The sequence below is a fragment of the Dermacentor silvarum genome, chromosome 11 (assembly GCF_013339745.2).
Source record: "Dermacentor silvarum isolate Dsil-2018 chromosome 11, BIME_Dsil_1.4, whole genome shotgun sequence".
NCBI classification, from domain to species: Eukaryota; Metazoa; Arthropoda; class Arachnida; order Ixodida; family Ixodidae; genus Dermacentor; species Dermacentor silvarum.
In genome coordinates, this window is record NC_051164.1 from 101,146,278 (window position 1) to 101,162,181 (window position 15,904).

The window sequence follows — 15,904 nt, forward strand, 5'->3', positions numbered from 1 at the left end:
TGCTTTTCTGTGAATAACTTCTCTCTCTTTTTTGGTCCGTAGTACTAAAAAATAAGCAACCATTGCTACGGAAGTTTGTCTAGTGATTTCACTTGCTGATGCTTTCTGATTAGCAGTCCTGTCGAAGAATCTAATCAATTGTACTTTCCCTTAATTTTGATAAATATGCATTAAGAAGGAAGGATCTAATTGGCGCACTAAGAAGCAACGCCATTCTGAAGTGATTTCCCACAATTCTAATATTGTAATATGTCGTTTTACTTGACCCTTCTTTGATCTTTTCGCAAAACGGTGATTTATCTCTTCGGCTATAGTTTTGACTTTAGAGGATTTTATGTGCAATAATGATTTTTACTACTTGAATGACTATAAGACTATATAACTGTGAAATCTTACATTGTGATGTGCGTATCATAGCCTCATTAGCTATTGTGCCATACAAACTTACATAGCTAATCTTCTTTCTTTTATTTAGCGAATGAACACTGATGATTACTGGCAAAAGTAAAGCATAATGAACGTGTTTTCTTGACCACTGCACATAAAACTCGTTGTCGTAACATTAGTTTGACGTCACAGATTCCAATCTATTTTCTCTTAAATGCGAGAGATTTCCCGCAACTTGGTTCATGTAAAGTGTAATGATATCTTTCTTTACCGACAAGGTGTTGATAGTGTCTGCGCAGACACTATCAACACCCATGGCGCCCTCAATCGCATCATATCTCTATCATTGCCGACGGGAGGTATAACGCTAGGAAATTTGGAGACTCTCCTAAGCAAGAAAAAAAAAATGCCGGCAGATCCCACGCCTCGTGGGAATCGATGTTAGGCGAAGCAGTGTGCGGGCAGCCTACCAAGTTAACGAAACGACCATGTGAACACCGAGGCGTAGGCGGCTGTTTCATGACCGTCATGACATGCGGAGATTCATGTCATGCCAAAGGACGCTCATGTCATCACTTATCATTTATGGCCGAACCCATTTCAGTGGTTTTTGAGTGTTAATCTTTTTTCGCTGAGTCATTGTCACTTTTGCTGAGTCATGACTTCTACCATGTTCTTTTAGTGTTTCCTTCTCTTAGTGCCCACATCCAAACCCATTTCAGTGGTTTTTCAGTGTTAATTATTTTTGCTGAGTAATTGTCACTTTTGCTGAGTCATGCTTATGACTTCTCCCATCATCCTTTAGTGTTTCCTTCACTTAGCACCCACGTCCGAACCCGTTTCAGTAGTTTTTGATATTAATCTTTTGTCGATGAGTCATGCTAATGACTATGATTTCTACCATAATCCTTTACTGTTTCGTTCACTTAGCACCCTTGTCCGAACCCATTCAAGTTACATACCAAGTTAATGAAACGACCATGACAGCACCAAGAATTAGGCGGCTGTTTCATGACCTGCATGACACACGTGTCATGACATTTATGTCATGACCTATTAGTTATGTTCGCCATACACTTTTGTCATTTTATGCCTATTTTGGTACATACCAAATTAACGAAACGACCATGAGAGCACCAAAACCTAGGTGGCCGTTTCATGAACTACATGACACACATGCCATGATATTCATGTCATGACCTATCATTTATGTTCGCCATACACTCTTGTCATACTATGCCAATTTCGGTTCCTACCAAGTTAACGAAACGACACGAGAGCACCAAGACGTAGGCGGCTAGATATATAGATACTGTAAAAGTGGCAAATGTTCGCCAAGAAGTGCTTCGCATTTAAATGTTTCGAGAATATGGACCCAGAATCAGCTACAACAGCGCTTCTTATGGCCGCAGTCAGCGTGAAATTAACAACAGCGGTAATCGTGCAGTTGTGTTCGTTCGCAAACGTCAACTCCATGCAGCCGAGCTCCATGAAAAAGTCACTGCCGCTCCGCTACTCGGATCGCGCGCCGCTCTCCTCTTCCAAGCCGGCATCATCGTCTTCGGCGTCGCGCGCGCTTGCGGGCGCTCGAGCCGGTTCTAGCGACGACCGCCAGGCGTCGCACACGTCCCGAAGACGACGCGGCCAATGGGAGCGCGCCGGAGCCTTTGAGCGGTCAGCGCCGGCGTCGTCTGCAGCGTCACTCCGTGTCCGGCGATGTTGGCTGAATCAGCTGAGCCCCGGAGTACCAAACGGGCGTTCGAAACACGCGCTCGCGACCCGGAGTCCGCGCCCCAGTGACACTCATTGGGGCTGCCGCCGCCGACGTCGTCTGCTGTGCCGCGCGCCAAACGTGTCTGCTCTTCCGACCCGGACAGACGACAGAGACCGTCGTAGTCGTCTGCCGCGCCGTGCCACGCGCTTTTGGTCCGTCAGTTTCTATCTGAAACGGGAGCAGACGACGGCCTGAACTGTCGCGGTCGTCTGCCACGGAGCACCGCCTGTTCCGTCTGGTCCGTCGCTGTCGTCTGCTACACCGTGTCACGTGCTGCTGCTGTGGCAGTTCCTCTTTTGAAACGAAACAGTCGAAAACCTGAACCGTCATCCTCATCTGCCACGGAGCTCTGCGTGCGCATCTGCTCCGTCCGCATCCTTCGCTCCGTGCGCGCCACGTGCTTCGTTGAAAGTCGTGCTCGCTGATGAAAACGAAGCTTTCAACTACCCAATCGCGACGCAACCATCCACGAGGCGCTTTGATAATCAACTCGCACTCTTTTGACGAGCCACGTGTCGACTGCTTCTAGTTTCTCGCCTGTGAGACCCGGTCCCTGTGTTTGTCCGCCTTCTTGGGTCGCCTGTGCTTGTCCGCGTGTTTGAGCGGCCTCCGTTCGACGAGTTCTTTCGAGATCTTCGGAAGTGTGTTGTTCCCACGTCGAAAACTCGCGGAATTAAGTGCGAACACGTGTTCCAGAGACGTGCTTGCGGATCGACAGAGACAATCATTGGCCTGCCATTAAAGACTGGGTGAGTCTGTAGTCCGCATTCAGTGCGTTCGAATGGAACAACCTGATCAGCGCGCTGGTTGCAGCATAAAGCGGTGCTCGCGTTTCTTTGTTGTTTTTTTTTTCCTCGTTAGAAACGGGGTGAGAATACAAATGCGACCTTTCTGTCCCGCTATAAGGCAAATGCGAAACGAATGTTTCGTGGCCCGAGATGCTAAGCGTTGGATTTAACGTTGTCTTCTTGGAGGGAATCTATTACTAATGCACGACGTTGCTACAAGAAATGGTTAGGTTTAGTTCAACGACCATGCACCGCGTTTACATCTGTTTCGTGGCCTGGCGAGAGAATTAACGTATTCGAGCAGCTCGCTCTCCGCAACGATTAAATGCACGCTACACTTACAGCGGGGTTAAGCATCGCTTGAAAAAAAAAACCGACGGAAGAAACGTCCTCATTTGCATACGCGCGTTCTGCTTCGTATTCACGCCGCGCTGTGATTTGAATTAACGAATTCAGACTCGTCCCGCCTGCAACGTCCCTAATACCCCGCGCACGCTTAAGTTGCCCGATGCCGATTCATTACCGTTTCTTTGTTAGATAAATTGGATAATATCTAGCCATTCAACCGGCTACCTCCTTCTTAAGCCGTAATGGGGCATTGTTCTTAAATGGTCACTTCTTTTATTGCACCCAGAAATCGGACTTGAAGAGCTTGTTGGCCTAGTTGCCGTGGTAATTAAGGCGAAGACTTAGTCTGCTTGCTACAAAATTATTTTTTCCCTTTGTATTCTTTGTATAATCGACCCAATTGCGAACGATCAAGCTATGTAAGTTTTTCTTTTTCCTTTGGTTTGAAAGATAGCCCTCTCCTAAAGTTCTCGGCAGCATGCAAAGAAAGGCGATTAAAGAATTCAGCCTTCTTGATAAAGCGTTCGTGAACTAAGCCACGGGTGAACTCGCAGTAGTGCCGACTTGCCAATACATTGCAACGCAACTAATATCCCGCCGACGCCCTTGCGTATGGCTTTCTTCGTGACGCCAAACATGAGCCATATCTTATCTTTCTCTGCTGACTGGTATGGCTAAATGTCTGCGCCACGGTACAGAAAAGGCGGCAAGCAAAACGACTGCCGCTCGCTTCAGAATGAATGGGAACCCGTTGGCCAGTTGGACCGTGCCGACGTTACGAAACGCGGAGGCGATCGCTTAAAGTGCACCGTCATCACTGTATGTCAGCTCGTCATCGGCCGGCGCAAAAGAAAAGAAAAATGGTGACCCGACACACGTTCTGGGAAAGGGTTCAAGCGGAGCTTTGTCTCGTCTTTGTTAAAAACGCTGTTTTTGTTTAGCGACCGTTTGCAGGTGTAGATCACATGATCAAGTAGGACACCTTTTCCCCAGCTAACGCCTCGCTGAATATAATTGAGGCGCTGGAACATTTTAACGGCCACCTCCGTGTCACTTCACGAAATTTCTGTCAGCAGGATGCTAGTTTGGGAGCACCTTATAAATTATCGTGCGAGTCGGCACGCCTGTCTATATTACTTCGTAAGCGCTGTGAAAAACTTTAATGAGCAGCAAAAAGCGACCGTCGCTAGAAGATGAGTTCACACGAGTCGTATTAGCGCACTTACTTATTGGTGCGCTTATTCGTTCAACTGCATCTGGCCTACACGCCGATCGGCAATCACCGATCCCCACTTTTCAAGCCACGAAGCGAAAATGTGCACGCAGTGAAAACGCTGCGGCTTGTGGACCGTTCCAAAATGGCGAATAGATTCTCTATAGCGGTCTCTATAGTTTCGTGGTACACTAGTACTCTGTGTCGGCACCCGGAGACGTATACAGCGTTTTGGCATTGAAAATGGTAGGGAAGCTGTTGTGAGGTGGGGATACGCTCGAATGGCGAAGCAATGATGATTAATTGCTCAATTGGTTCAAGTAGCCAAAGAAAGCCGATTTAAGATTAATTAATTAAAAAATTAATGTCTGGGGTTTCACGTGCCAGAACCACGATTTGTTTATGAGGCACGCCGAAGTGAGGGACTCTGGATTAACTTTGACCACCTGGGGTTCTTTAACGTGCACCTTAATGCACGACTTAAGATGAAGCTTTAGCTCGGGCAATCCTATCTAAATACGTGGGACCGCAGAAATCGTTTTTCTCGGCAACCACTACGGCGATTTTGATAAGTTATGTTGCATTTAAACGAAACAAAAGAAAGATCTAGTAACTGTAAAACGGATTATTTTTATTCATGCCGTCATTTTTTTTAAGAGAAATCGGTTAACTTATCGATTTTCGAGGATTTTTGCACAACTTTCTAGGCCCTCAATCAAGAGTCTGTTTCCTAGAGTCAGTAGAACTCATCTATCTATCTATCTATCTATCTATCTATCTATCTATCTATCTATCTATCTATCTATCTATCTATCTATCTATCTATCTATCTATCTATCTATCTATCAAATGCAACAAATTATATCCAAATCGGTCGAGTCGTGTCATAAAATCTTTTCTGCGTTTTACATGTATTAAAGCAACGAAATCGGAGTTGGTACCAAGCTGAAGCTTTGGGGAAGTTTGTCATTAAGGTTTATGATGATGATCATCATGAGCCTATATTTATGTCCACTGCAGGACGAAGGCCTCTCCCTGCGGTCTCCAGTTACCCCTGTCTTGCGCTAGCTGATTCCAATTTGCTCCTGCAAATTTACTAACTTCATCACCCCACCTAGTTTTCTGCCATCCTCGACTGCGCTTCCCTTCTCTTGGTATCCATTCTGTAACTCTATATGCTCCACTGGTTATCCATCCTACGTGGTCTGCCCAGCTCCATTTTTTCCTCTTTCCTATGTCAACTAGAATATCGGTTATTCCCGTTTCCTCTCTGATCCACACCGCTCTCTTCCTGTCTCTTAACGTTAGGCCTAACATTTTTCGTTCCATCGCTCTTTGTGCGGTCCTTAACTTGTTCTCGAGCTTCTTTGTTAACCTCCAAGTTTCTGTCCCATATGTTAGCACCGGTAGAATGCAATGATTGTACACTTTTCTTTTTTTCAACGACAGTGGTAAGCTCCCAGTCAGGATTTGGCAATGCCTGCCGTATGCACTCCAACCCAATTTTATTCTTCTATAAATTTATTTTTCATGATCAGGGTCCCCTGTGAGTAATTGACCCAGATAAACGTACTTCTTTAAAGACTCTAGAGGCTCACTGGCGATCCTGAATTCTTGTTCCCTTGCCAGGCTACTGAACATTATCTCTGCATATTAATCTTCAACCTAATTCTTACGCTTCCTCGATTAAGATCCTCAATCATTTGCTGTAATTCGTCTCCATTGTTGCTGAATAGGACAATCTCATGTGCAAACCGAAGGTTGCTCGGTTATTCGCCGTTGAACCTCACGCCTAAGCCTTCCCAGTGTAAGAGCTTGAATACTTCTTCTAAGCATGCAGTGAATAGATGATAATGAGGATTTATTACCCTCCGCGTTATCTCAGTGGCTGGGACGTCGAGCTGCTGAGCTCGAGGTCCTGGGTTCGATCCCGGCCGCGGCGGCCGCATTCCGATGGGGGCGGAATGCATAAAACGCTCGTGTGCTTGGATTTAGGGGCACGTTCAAGAACTGCAAGTTGTTCTGGAGTTCCGCGCTTTTAGCGCGTAAAGCCCCAGAACTTTATGGTTTTTTTTTAAGTTTAATCATTACCTCGGAAGTTATCTGGGATTGAACATATAATTTTGCTAGGCGTCAACTGCACCAAGTTTGACGACAGGCCATCCTTTCCTTGAGAAACATGCTTGAAAATGGAACGAAAATGATTGTAAAATGAAGCATCAAGTTTGCCAATGTTTAACAAGGGAATGAAAAACGATATAGAAATTATGTAAACTGCACACATCGACACATCTATATGGTAGAAAGTTGATGCATAAAACAATTTTTCGAAGTATATACCGCTGATTTCTGAGTTGGACTTTTGCAAAACCCTCCTAAACTTTGTAACGTTTCCAAGTAAGCTGTAAATTCGTGTATAAAATTTCTCCGTTTGGGATTCCTTAATAGATTCAGTTAGGGATTTATAAATTGCTTACTTCAATTTTTTTTACCTGACCAATTGGCGATAATATTTCGACATTTTCTCTAAAATAACTATAGCCCTGATTTAAAATACTGCTTCCGCAGTCAGTAGAATTTCGCTTTTTCTTTTAAATGAAACAAATTTGATTAATATCGGTTGAGCGGTTCTTCCAATCCGAGCATATCTGCGTATCACCGCATCCTTTACTATGCGTAGACAGCCTGGGTTACCAGTCTGATATATCAGACAGAAGTGACGTTCGTTACATTTAAACTGGCGTGTATTTCGGTAAATTTAAACAAACACCGGCAATGCTCTTTAACTTGTATGTCTCCTTTCTGCTGCTGAGGTTGAGGTTGTGGTTTCGACTACCGCGTTGAGATGAAGGCGGAATGTAAAAGCACTCGTGCACGGTGATTTGGATAAAACATTAAAGAACCTCACGTGGCCGAACTTGATCAGGAGACTACTGCGTCCCTCATAAGCGTGCAGTTTCAGGGCGTTAAGCCCCGTAAATTAATTTATTTCAACGTGATTCATTATTTGTAATTTAAGTCATCGTTAGTTGTAATGATAATCTGCGTGTGGACCTTTCTCGGTGCTGATTGCTCCAGTGTTCTCGTGTCGTAAAACGAAACTTCTTGTTTCTTCTTTCTGCTCTTCCTTTTTTTTTTTTTTAACCCACTTAGAAAGTGAGACGATTCTAGACAATCTTGAGAGAACAAAATGGTCGGCGTTGTTCTGAAGATCATTTCCGTAAAGAGCAGTGTACTCGCTCGGAAGTCTGTGCAGTACTGACGTGATTCTTGCCGGAGAAGGATGCCGGAGGGGCTTAGACGAGTGCGTTGATGCTTGCGAATTTTCTAAAACCGATACCTCATTCTTATACGTGTAGTTAGTCATGAATCATTTGTTTTACCGCATTGTTTTCCTAAACAAGTAGACATGCGAACACTGTTGACGACGCGCCACTGCGCCAACTTTCTAAAGTGACTGAAAAGAGAGGGGGAAAAAAAAAAGTGAGGTTGTCGACGGAATTCAAGGTTCTCCCCATAGATGGCGCCAGCTGTAAGGACCTCGCCGCTCCGGATCCACAGTTACTCCGCATCGGACGTCGCACTTCGGAGAAGTCGACGCCTCGTGTCCTGCCAGAGAAAAATGTAGATGGAGAGGGGGGAAACGTTAATGACTATTTCCGACTTATGCAAATGGGGATGGAGGAGTTAGAAAGGGCCCACAATGGCGGTACGTTATGGGTGTACCCTGCACTCAACGACCGTGAAAATCGCCCGGGTCATCGACTTCCTTTCGTCGCAACGGTTACGACATCGAATGACCCTCGCGCACCTTTTCCGAGCCGAGCGCGACTTCGCAGTCGCGTAATGGATAACCTACGTGGTCAGCACGGCAGTACGCTGTTGATCTTTAACTCGTTTCCTTTTTTTTTTTTTTTTTTTGGGGGGGGGGGGGTATTTTTTTCCTACTTCGCTTCTGAAGACAAGTAGCTTGATCGTTTCCCGAGTAATATACCAAGATTGATCTCTTGGCGCCACCTTTATTTTTTCTAAAGACCCCCGGTATTTCAGGCTGGAGGACGATGTAGTGTGCAAACGTGTGCGTTTACTTGGACTCCTGTTGCACGGCTTTAGCAGCAGGTCAGCGAGGAGGTATAGTGTGGTTTGAATTCGTGACTACTGAACAATAGACGAGAACGCTGAAACAGTCACAGGGACAAGCGCTTCTGTGACAGTGCTGGAGCAATTGCATGCAGTGCAACGGGTCCTCTTTCACGCTTTAAACGGACAGTATATATAAGCAGAAACAATAACTTTGCTCAGACTGGTAGAGCATCCTTTCAAAAGTTTTTCATTTAATTTCGTTGTAAGAAGTTGATGATCAGACGACAAAATGAATGCAAAAGTTCCTTTTCAAAATACAATTTGGAAAATACGCTTGTGTGACGTCACGAAATTATTATTATTATTATTATTATTATTATTATTATTATTATTATTATTATTATTATTATTATTATTATTATTATTTCGTATTTGAGTCGTTGTGGAGCAAGAAGTGTTCTCAAAACTTGCTGACCTTAATGTTTGTCTGACGTTTCCCTGCATTGCGAATGGTATAGCTACAACGTTGAGAGTATGTTTGCCCAACTCTGTGTTACGTTCCAATAAGAAGGGTAGCAGATTGCGCTAGCTGTTATTTCATATTGTTGCACGACGGTATTGCGCGAATCAGTAAACCAGGACGAGAGATCCTAGGACGAAAGGCCCGACAGGTCTAAGATGGACACAGAAATGCTCTCAATGCATGTATCCTAATGTACGCAGACAGTGGGCTTGTAAGAAAAGGACAAGTGTTCCACCTGCTGTGAAGCATGTCCCTGTGTGCTATGTATCCTTTCTTTTTTTCTTTTGTGAAAGAAATTGCAAGGAACAAAGTAAATGCGGGATCGCCGAACACATCTCGATTTGTTGTTTTTGTTCATGGTTTATATATATATATATATATATATATATATATATATATATATATATATATATATATATATATATATATATATATATATAATGTCACGAGCTATCATAACAGAGGGCAGAAACAGCGCGAATGCCCGCGGGGACTGTGGGTGGAGAAGGAAGACGACGTTCGGCTGGTTGCTTTTGTACCGGCTTGCAGCACGCCAACCGTTCTGATTTATCTGCCCGGCAGATTTAAATAAACGCTTCATGGCGTAACATTATATATATATATATATATATATATATATATATATATATATATATATATATATATATATATATATATAATGTCTGCCAACGAGGATTTGTATAGCGGGGTTCTGTTATAGCCGAGCAGCTCACTTAGTCATTACATGTTATTCTAAGAGGTTTCACGTCCACGTGGCCTTGGCCTATCGTTCGTGAAAGTCACCATGAAAATCCCAAACTTTCGGCTGCCAGACGACAAAACCCTCAATTCCTTCCCGGTTTTTCTCTTTGAAATTAAAGCCCGATTTTCAACCCCAAATTTCAAAAAAAAAATACAAAACTCGAAAATGAAGGACTTCAAGGCTATAGACATTTGTCAAGGCTATAGACAAGGCTATGGAAAGGTTTGTACATTAAGAACTGCGCTGTATTCAACATACACTCGGGAACCGTTAAATCCCTGCTGCCATCGTCCGTCCATTGTGGTGGTTACGACAGCAGAATCGAACGTCCCTCCCTTATACATTCGCTGACCTGAAACAGTTACTCGTTGTCGCATGATGAATAACCGAACAGTTTCAGGGCGCCTTCGTGTTGCCGCCCCGTTTATATTTCTCGGCTAGTTCGAGCGTATTGTCATGACGGGGCCCCTTGATCGATTGTCGAGGATCACTTTCGTCGCTTGTCGAGTGTACTTCGTTTTCTTTCATGCTGTACCGATTTGTTATACTGTCGCCGAACGATCGAACGCGTGCGCAGCTAACCCGGCCGTACCCCGTGTCGTACGGACGTTGGCGGCGTCGTGCTTGTTGTGTGAGCTGCTGACTTTCTTTCTGTAACATTTCGCAGTTTAACTATATCATGGTGCCTGTACATTGTAATTGTTCCGATGCGGCTTTGAAGTCTATTTGCTGACAAACGATGGGGTCTTGTTGCGTCTATAAAAGCTTGAACTGGGCATATAACGAGCGCTTCGAGCTGGACACTTCGTTGGTTGTTTCTTTACTTACTCATGCCCGGCTTAACCAAATGGAAAACTTTATGGGAGACGAAATGAACACGTGCTTTCGTTAAAGTAGCGAACTTCTTTCTGCAAGGGCTGGCGCGATGCGATAGCCTTGCTCTTTCTTTCTCTCTCTCTCTCTCTCTCCTTTGGGAGTCAGACGCTGTAATACAGAACTACGCATTTAACTTGACTAACTGTGGTTCGTTAAAGGGACACCAAACGTGATTAATAAGTTGAGATTTTTTTTTTTTGTGAGTTGCGTTTCTTCAACCGCAAAGCGACCGCTCTCACCACCAGAGGGGGTTTCCAAAGCAGAATGGACGCTAAAACCAAATACCGGTGGCGAAGTCGCCGTGGAGTTACCGCCTCAGATAGCCCTGACGTCACGGATGTTGAGTATAATCTGGACTGGCTTCATCGCTTCATTTATTTGTATAAAATTGCTTTGTCGACTACTGTGTCACCGGCTTCTTCAAGAAGATTAAATTGTTCGCGTTGAAGATCGGGCGAGTTGATATAGCATACTTCTCGACGCGCACACTGCTCCATCTTCCGACAAATAAACTGTTTTAATTATTGAAGCAATATATTCTTAATTGCAAGTTTACTTCGAGCCCAGAAGAATAGCATATAGTACAAGGGGCTAACTGCCCTATTGAAAAAACACCGTATTCCCCACAACTCCTATATCCAATCGCATCATATGACATATAGGAAAAACTGGTTTTTGTATGGCATCCTATATGTTTCATAACGGATTATGGGGCATAGAAGTTACGGGGCATATGAATGTTTCAATAGGGTGGTATAACAAGAATAACAACTGGTGGTATAATAACAGGTGGTATATTAAAAATAACAAAACAATAAAACACCACAAATCCAAAAGAAACCATCGCCCTTATTGCAGTTATAGTGGCCGCTGCATCGTACAGCTACGATTCTTTAATCTCACTCAATCTACTTTTATTGTGCTCAAATAGAGTACAAACAGGCATTTCAAGTGGCGCTTAAAGACCATATAAAGGTCTACATAAATATACAGGAAAAAAGAAAGAAAAGAAATCCCGCAGGAAATAAGCAATTAAAGTCAACGAGCCCTTAGCGTCGTAGATATCAATACCACGCATCTTCGCTAACGATCGAAACGATTTGCGGGAGCTGACGCTAACGCCGACCGCCTGCTATTATATCGAGACGAGATGAACAAGCTCGCCGCGTTCTCTAAAAAAGCTGTGTATAGTACGTATAGTCGCGCGGGGCAGCTGTTGGGGCCGCCGGCTTGTCGGCGTAGAGTGTATCGCCGATTGCTCCCAGCGCTCTCGACGAAGCGTTCGAAGCCCTGGAGAGGCTGAGGGCGAGAGATAAGTGAGAGAAAGCAGACCGGGCCGCGGCGGCTTATAGCTTAGAGGCGAAGTTCGCAGGTTGGATCGCACGCGCGGCCAAATGGAGCGTTCACACGCGATCGTCGGAGGGGGGCGATTGTTAGAAGAAAAAAAAAATACAGAAAAAAATACGGATCGACGGCGTTGTCCCGCATGAACTCGGTGCCCACCGGGTGCGAAACTCGGCGCTATGGCCGAGCTGACTCTCGTAGTACCGTATTCTCGCGCGTACAATACGGCAGTGAAAGGAGGGCAGCGCTGTCACTTCTCATTTTACACCGAAGCTGTATATTCCCAGGCTGAAACGCTCGTGGTCCGACCACAGAAACCCTGCGGCGGAAATACAACTATCGAAAACTCGCGTCTCGTTCACTTGGTATATACCAAAGTTGGCAGGGAAGGGTACAAATGTATGACTAACGGGACTGATAGGTCATGACATCAATAACATCACATGCTCGTCAGTTACGTCACAATTAACGACAATAGAATCACGTGTGGCGCATACCCGCATTTGATTTGCGGTTATGAGCCAGGGACAAGAAAGAATGAAAGAAAGAAATCACATGGTGGGCTCATACCGGGGCCGCACATTTCAGCTTCGCTGGTTTACCATCTGTACGGGGTGCATGGGCGGTGAATCTATTTTTTGGTTTTTATGCGAAGTTTATTACTTCGCCTTACAGGAAATGATAGTTCCTTCAAGTTGCTGGGCGAGTCGGGACTTGATCAACGACGACAAACCGCGAAAAAGAAGCATGCGAGAGATACTATGAGTACAAGGAGATAACGAGGAAGGAGCGAGGGGAAAGCGCTTGTCCGGTGTTCCTTCCTCCCTTGTCTGTGTTTATTTAACGCAGTTTTTTTTTTTCACACAGATAGATTCGTACCAACTAGCTCGCATTCATACCCTTTTAAGACAAGGAGATAATCGATATATTACTCTGAAATTCGTCGTGCAAATCATTCACGACATTCAACCATATTTCAACAGAAATTCTATTCAACGTAACGAAAAGTCAGCTGAGACGCAACTGAATGTCAAATTATTGTTCTAAGGGAAAGTAATATAAAGTCAATGCAATAGACATAGCAGTTGATTCCGAGATAGCGCGATACGTATTTCCGAGCCCAGAGAAAAATTCAGCGCAATGACCTCCCGACTCTACGACGTATACAAAGGAACGGAAAGCATTCGTGAACGTTCGGTATACCCTTCGGCTGGCACAACGAGTTGTGAGCGTCAGCGCCGCCTATAATGTACGATGCCTGGGAGTCTCTTTACCGGGGTTAAATGTACCGCGCGTTCCTTTTCTTTTTATTGTTCCTCTCTGCCACCTGCTTTGACTTTGCGATAGCTCAATGGTCGATCCGATTCAACCTGGCCGTGGGTCTAGACCCCTTTTGGCGTTCACTGTGCGCATATGCGTGTATCACCTGCCGTTTGCGATCTGACGAGACCACCGGGACAGCATGCCAACTGCGAAGGGAATCTCGAATGAGCCGGCTGGAGAATATCGTTGTGTCTATCAGCAGTGTTGTTTATTCTTTCTTTCTCTCATTCTCCCTTTATTTCATTCTTTCATTCCTTCCTTCCTTTGTTTCTTTCTTTCCCTTTTATTATAGGAAGGCTCACTTAGCTGCCGCTTCTTATGCTGCAAGCTAGCTTGCTTATTGGGAATGGCGATATCTGTATGGTATGTTTAAAAGTAAGGCCGCAAAAGTCGTATTGTTCCTTTATTGAGGCGGCTGGTCTGAGCGACCTCCTCTGACTGCCAGTGAACGTTCCTCTGCAAACGTGCCCACAGCTACTGAGTGTTTATTATCTATGTTATTTTCCTCCTCGTTATCTATCATCCTCCTTCCGCAAGTGTATAGGAGAGCCAATCAGGTACGGCCTTGATTGGCTCCTGTGCCTTTCCTTCTTCGTCTTATTATTCTTTTTTTTTTCATCTTTCTTTTTGTATTATATATTTTTGAACAATATCATAGCGAGGGTTTAATATTTGCTGTAGCTATTACCGCGTATGTCATCGTCGTCGCCATGTTTAACGTCACGTTTACTTGCCAGAACAAAGAAATTCATTTGCACCCATCCAGATTTGAAAGCCGAGTTAGACTGTGAATCACACTTATCTAGAATGGTCGAGCGGACCGCTGCCGCCCTCAGACTGCGTCAGCGTCGCCTATATATAGTGGTATAGCGTCTGGGTTCGAGATCTGTTATCTACAAAAACCCCTTATGTGGATGTCGACCTGCACATTTGCCAAAGTAAGTACACCTGGTAATGAAGCTTCTATGGAAGCCCACACGTTCAAAACATGGCGAGTCATCGATCGGTGGTTCATGGGGATCAGCGCGATCTGTGGGACAGGGGAACATTTCCGACGGAAGGAAGAAATAATGTGACGTAACATTCGTTTAAAACAGAACTGACGTCATACTTGTGGTCGTAGGCGCGAAAATTGTTTTCGTGATTCGTGTTCTCGTTTTCGCCATTAGCGCAGTACTGGGGTACATCGCGCGACCAGAAATTCAGACTTGTAAGCGTTGACGAGCACAACAACACAACCTGTGAGGAAGGCGTACAGTAGGCGGTGAACTTCATAAGCGCGCCTTTCTGCTTGCACTTCGAGAGTTGCATTGTATTGCAGTTAAGAGTGACGTGAACGCTCCTTTTTATAGCGGGTGCTGAAAAAGAGGTATTTTTATTAAATGACCAAGAAGAAGGGAGTTCCTTTTTCTTTCCTCTCCATACGTATGTTACATTGATGAGGGATATTATTTTCGTTGAACTAAATCAATCTGCTTCTTGTTTTATTTAAAAGTTTTTTTTTTCTCTCAATGGTTGTTCCCTCCTCACATAGTCGCGTTGAAATCGCTGCTCCCATAACCGCAATTGCTCATATCGATGACAATTGGTTCTGGACCGCTTTTCGCCCGAAGCTTCGCGACCCATTTGGATTGACCATGCATTTACTCTGAAACGATGGCGAAGGAATCTACTTTTCTTTTTTTTTCGTTTTAATGCGGTTACCAACGCGGGTCGACGCGGTGGCAGCGAAATAAAAGGCGTGGCCTCGCCGATCCTTGTAATGCTGCCTCATTACAGTCGTTCAACTGTGGCCAGGCGACATAACCGCTTTTGTTTTATGCGTACGAATCGCCAGGGTCTCAAATTAACATGCATATATCTCGACTCGCGCTTTCCTCGATCTCTGCGCGCATCGGTTGGTATAAACGCTCGCGTCGCTTGTTGCGTTCGCTGGTCGCCAATCCCTTTCGCAAACCCACACGCCACTGTATACTAACACACACACGCAAGCCACTCGAGCGGTCGTCGTCTCGGCAGTTTTCGGTCGCCGCTCCATTTGTCATAACTCTCGATAATCGCCCTTGTTCGAAAGAAAGCGACGCCACCACCGCTTATTCTTTTTTTTTTTTTTTTTTTAAGTACTGCCTCAACTCACCCGCATCTCCATTGACCCCTTCCCCCTCTTCAGCCACTGTTCTTTTCTTTTTTTTCGCGCTATCTCTCTCTCCAACGCGAAGGACGTTTTCACGGCGGCGTTTACACTCCATTAGGTCAACGTGCCGCTCCGCGACGTGTACAAACGGCCCGGACTTTTATCCGGCAGCCGGCTAGACTGACACAGTATCAAGCCACGAAACAAGGCCCAAAAGATACATACAAACTAACAAAAAGAAACAAGGACTGCGTGTCAGATCGCGCTAGATCAATGCGAGCTACAGCAACAGATGCGTGGCCTCTTCACTGCTGTTACGCAAAGCGAGCAAAAAGAAACAGTCAGTGC

General features: G+C 44.9%; 1 long non-coding RNA gene across 1 annotated transcript in view; it reads left to right on the plus strand.

The window, feature by feature from the left end:
* Positions 1-2,332: 2,332 nt before the first annotated feature.
* The window catches only part of LOC125941477 (uncharacterized), a 125,643-nt gene continuing 112,071 nt past the window's right edge, over positions 2,333-15,904 (plus strand). Inside the window, exon 1 of the long non-coding RNA XR_007464362.1 lies at positions 2,333-2,910. This is a non-coding gene — a long non-coding RNA (uncharacterized LOC125941477). The remainder of the gene's footprint in view (positions 2,911-15,904) is intronic.